The sequence below is a fragment of the Macrobrachium rosenbergii genome, chromosome 22 (assembly GCF_040412425.1).
Source record: "Macrobrachium rosenbergii isolate ZJJX-2024 chromosome 22, ASM4041242v1, whole genome shotgun sequence".
Lineage (NCBI taxonomy): Eukaryota > Metazoa > Arthropoda > Malacostraca > Decapoda > Palaemonidae > Macrobrachium > Macrobrachium rosenbergii.
Genome location: NC_089762.1, coordinates 5,149,090 through 5,154,792, shown reverse-complemented (window position 1 = coordinate 5,154,792; position 5,703 = coordinate 5,149,090).

The window sequence follows — 5,703 nt, the reverse complement described above, 5'->3', positions numbered from 1 at the left end:
CCAACTTCCCGACTCAGCAATGATCCAGTTGACAACATTTCATTCGAATTATCCCTTCTGAGTGAATAAGATAGGAATAATCAACACACAATCACGTGTGGAACAGAAATAAATTTCTGACTCACATCAGGATCGAACCCAGGTGTGTTGATTATTTCTATCTTATTCACTCAGATGGGATAATTCGAACGAAATGCTGTCAATTGGGTCACTACCTAGTCGGGAAGTTGGGGAAAACACGCTGGTATGTAAACAGTTAGCTTGCCCAGGTAATTCCTTGTGTGCAGTTGCCCTCAGGTTCCAACTTCTTTTATGACTTGTATAGCCTAGTGGGCAAGCGCCCTTGCCTTTTAATTGAAAGACCTGGTTCGACCCTGATGTGAGTCAGAAATTTATTTCTGTTCCACACGTGATTGTGTGTTGATTATATATATATATATATATATATATATATATATATATATATATATATATATATATATATATATATATATATATATATATATATTATATATATTGTTAAAACGTTGTTGCCGTTTGTTGTGATTTTTTCCCCTTGATTTTTGCTTATAAGTTAACATAAATTAATTTTTATTTTCCCAATTTGAGTTAATGTACATTTCAAAGAAGTACTAGTTGTTTTGATGTTTTCACACCAAGTGTTCCCATGTTTTCCCAGACTCAGTTAAGCCAGTGCAGGTGTCTAATGAGAAACTAAGTGCAGGACCCTACAGCAAGTCATTACTGATCTGACCTGACCTGAGTAATGCGCCCCTAAGGTGACATTTTTAGCAGCTGCTTGCAAGTAGCACACCCCCTTTGAGAGTTCCTTCTATTGTTACCATTTTCTCAATTCTCCAGTCACATGTGCCCCTTTGCATTTTTCTGAGTTTCCCCTCCTTCCCAACTACCTGCGCTGCCATCAAGGGTCACCTTTCTTGACCTGACACACACCTGTCTCTGCCTACTAACACCTGCATCCCTGCCTACATATCCCTCGACTCTCCCATCTAATTGTCACCCCACTGACACCTCTTCACTTGAACCTTTATCTGGCTGCTATACAATGACCTTTCTAGGTACCTGGCCGGATTAATGACATCCCCTGGAGGAACCATTAAGGAACCATTAAGAAGCTGTCAGAAGTGTCAAAATACAACTGTCGCCGGGGGACTGTGGTATATATACTGGCCCCGGCAAACCACTGATGCACTAGTCCCTCTTCAGAAGTCACACTGCTAGCATAACCTATGCTAGTCCCCCTTCAGGTGTTTCCTCGCTTGTAGACACTCTGCTCAACCTACTTCAGAAGACACAGTGCTAGTGTACGCCATGCTGGTTACCTCTACAACGCCACTCTACGGTGTCACCTCCTGGCATCACACGCACACATACACACACCACCGCTAGTCGACCTTACACTACTATGCTAGTCTACTCACCAGACTTCACACCACTGTACGCCTTCTGCTAGCTGCCTCCCACAGACGTCACCCTGCTGAATTACCTGATGACGTCCCCCTGTCCAGAAGTCGCCAAGAGACTTTCGCTTGAGTCATATTGAAGTAGTTCCTACACTGCCTACGCCGAAGATTGCCCACATCCTACATGACGCCCATCCAAACCCACTTCCTATGAGACGCCCTTCTCCCGGTTCCCAGTCCCATTTAATTTTTTTCTTAACTTTAGAAGGACCTACCAACTAAGTTTGACAAAATGGATACTGTCAGAGCCCAGCACAATGAGGACTTTAAGTTATTCATGCAGGCAGGAAAAGATGTGGGAATGTCGGGACAAGAGTTACGGGACTGGGTCCAGGGACAACTAGATGCTGCAACAAGAGAAAGAGAGGCAGAAAGAATCACCCAGGAGAAGAGAGAGGAGATGGAGAGGCAAGAGAGAGCGAAAAGAGAGGAGATAGAGCGGCAAGAGAGAGAGAGAAAGAGAGGATGGAGAAGAGAGAGAGAGAGAGAGAGAGAGAGAGGATCATCCAGGAGAAGAGAGAGGAGATGGAGCGGCAAGGGAGACAGAAGGAGAGGCAGAAGAAGGAGAAAGAGAGAGAGGAGCGAGAACAGCAGCGCGCGCATGACCTCCAGATGTTAGAACGGCAGAATGCCACCCCCGCCTCCTGCGGTGGGAATGAGCGCCCTCAGCCAAGCTAACTCATTTATGCCAAAATGGACAGAGGCAGAACCCGAAGTATGGCTTGAGAGGGCCAAAAGAGTCCTGGAGTGCTGCACCCTCTCCCCCGCAGAACTCTCCCTTGTTCTCACTAAACTCGTGGGAGGAAAGGTACTTGTTGCCTACCACGCCCTTTTGGTAGAGGACAGGGAAACTGGGAAGCCATATGCCAAGCAGTTACCAAGGCGTATGAGATTACCCCCGAGCGGTGGAGAAGGCATTGGAGAGAGCAGACAAGAGAAGCAGGCTAGACTTGGTCAGACTGGGCATACCATTCCGAGTGGGTGTTAGCAAAATGGCTCGAGTTCAAAGGAGCCACTAGCGCCACCGAGGTACTCGAGAAATTTAAATTTGAGCATTTCTTATGCTACACCCCTGTAGTAGAAAAAGCCCCTGCAATGCTCACCGAGTGTTGCCGAATAGCAGACATGTGGGAGACTCACCACCTTCAGGAAGGATCCATGTTGCGGAAGATATATCCCCCGCCCTTCCTCGGAGGATCAGCTCCCCCTACAGTTGGACCCGCTGGCAAGCCCCTATCTTGCCATTATTGTAAAAGGACAGGGCATACCACTGGCCAATGCTGCAGCCAGCCCAAGGCTCCCTCTTATCCGCCTCCGAAGATATCATAGCTGCCTCCTGCTACTGTCCCCCGATCGCCGCCTGCAGCCGGTGCCACCCCCCAGTGGGATTTCTGCCATGAGACATGCTGCAATTGCAGAAAACAGGGACATTACTCCTCCACCTACAAGCATTGCCCTCATTACAACCAGCCGAAGACAGTAGGCACCGTAACTTGCCATAAACAGCCCACTGGGTGGATTTGGCTTGAGTCCATGAGGGTCGCGCCTCTGGTCAGGTCCAGTCCTCCCCCGGAATCTAGAAAACATAAGAGGCACCAGGTCAGAAGTTAGCCTAATAGTGCGTAGAGAAGTCCCCCCCGGAGCCGTCATTCAGGAAGATGAACGGATGACGATCCTCTGGGTGAATGGGGATAGGAAGGAACTTCCGATGGTCCGCTTAAGGGTCACCACAGATGACGACTCTTGAGAGAGAAACACATTTTTCAGTGTAGCCGAGATGCTCACCACCGGGAAGCCCCCTCCTTCTGGGACAAGATCTTATCCAATGGAGGGATCCCTCCATCCTGCTCCTCTGCCTAAAGCCCTCCAAGCCCACGGTTGCTCCACGGCCTCTTCGACGACAGCAGGAGGATCTGCTTCCCCCTGGACTGTCTCTAGGATCGATCCCATGGCTCCAGGAACCAACCCCTGCCCCTAAGGAAGCTGAAAATACTCCGGCCCCTACCACTCTCCTCATTACTGGAGCCGCAGCTGTCCTGCCCTCCCTAGTGAGGGAGAGGTTAATCGAGGAGCAAAAGGCGGACGCCTCAATCAGCCGCCTCCGCAGTGAGGCCACCACCAGCGAGGATGCCCTCACTGATTTGATGAAAGATGCCTTCCTGCTGAAAGACGATCTCCTGTACAAAGTGACCTGGGGGCCGAGCGAGCCATCCCAGGTGCACCATAAACTCGTGGTAGCTCCCCGGACTCTGCAGAAGGATGTGCTAAGTTTGGCACATGACGGCATCAGCGGGTCAGGAGCAAAAGCTCAAAAAACGCAGTAAAGGCCCTGGTAAAATTCTTTTGTAGATTCAGGTTCCTGCCACTATACAAACTGATCAGGGTCAACACTTTATGTTGAAAGAATTCCGTGACGGCATGGCCAGCCATGGAATCAAGCATTTTCACTCAGTGTCCTATCACCCCGAGAGCAAGGAATCATCGGGCGATTCCACCAATCACTCTCCATGACACTCAAGAAATTGGAGCACGAGGGAGGTGGCTCGTGGGAGGACAACCTTCCGTACACCCTTTTTGCCACCTGCCACGCCCCCTCTGAAACCACCAGGTATAGCCCCTTCGAGCTATTGTACACCCATTCCACCTGGGTGCCGCTCGATATATTATATGACGCATGGGCTGACCCCGCTCACGCACATTGGGCGTAAGAATTGCCAACCATCCAGAAAAACCTTCGGGCAGCTTGGGCGGTAGTCCAGGCCACAGAAGCAGCCACCCAAGAACGGGTGAAGATAAAATTTGACGGGACTGCCCACTCCCACTCTTTTGAGACGGGAGATCAGGTCCTTGTACTCCGGATGCGTACCACTACTCTGGCCCCCACAAAATCTTGGGAAAGTGTGGGGACCTGAACTACTTAGTGGATAGCAGGAAACAGAGGGCCAAGTGGCTCCATGTAAATCTCCTGAAACCATACAAAACCTGTGGCGAGGAGACACCTGAAGATGACACATTCACCCCTGAGGCAGTAGTTGGCACTGCTGCCCTGGCCTGTATGCCCACCACTAACTATGAAATCCTTGAGAATCTGGAAGCCATCACCCCAGGTCTCACTGCCGCCCACAGGGAAGATATCCACCGGTTATTAGACCAACACTTGCAAGTCGTCCGAGACACCCTTGGGTGCACAGACGTAATACAGCATTCTATAAATACCAAGGAGGGCGTGAAACCCATAGCCCAGGGATACTACCGTGTCAACTCAGATAAGGCCTGTAGGGTCGAGGAACAGGTCTAGCTTCAGCTCAACCTCAGCCTTATAGAACAAAGCCACAGCCCCTGGGCCTCCCCCGTAGTACTAGTACTTAAGAAGGGCGGTGGAGATCGACTTTGTGTCGATTTCAGGAAATTGAATGAAGCGACGGAGTCAGAACCTTACCCCCTTCCCCAGATCGAGGCTTGCTTAAACAGCCTAGGGAGTGGCCCCTATCTAAGCAAGATTGATTTGGGGAAGAGCTATCGGCAAGTCCCGCTGTCCAAGGAGTCGCACCCTCAGACAGCAGAATCTACCAATTCGAGATTATGCCATTTGGAAATCTTTTCCGAACGGCTCTTGCAGAATTTACGTGTATAGAGAGTAGATGTATTCGGTGCAAGTAGGGATGAAATTAAGAAATGGCAACTACTGCACTTCGAGGAATGTCGAGGTGCTCTCAGCTTACACAGCATGTCAATTTCGTACCTTTTGCTGATGTAATCATACACAGTAAGCCAACATTCTCAATCTTTTTTTTAATAATGGCACCCTAACTAATGTAATCATTACCGTGGCACCCCTTCTTCACCATCCCACTGTATTGCATGAATTAACTTCTTGTTTATTGAATAAAATTATTATCCATACTCAGACCAAAATCAGCGCACCGTACACGCAGAAATAATACTGTACAAACAAAGAACATATCAGAAAAATTAGATAAACATAATTTTTGTTTTTTACAAATGTTCATTGAGATGTCCTAGCCAGGACAAAATTCATGACAATCTTGCGGCACCCCTAGGCACTGTCTGTGGTGCCACGGCACCCAGTTTAAGAATCACTGCCTGGGAAAGGAATAGCATTCCCGTTATTTTGGAAAATAAAATTATCATTTACGGTTATATATTAGAATGATATATATTCATTTCTTATCGTTTATCAATACCTATTTATTCAAAA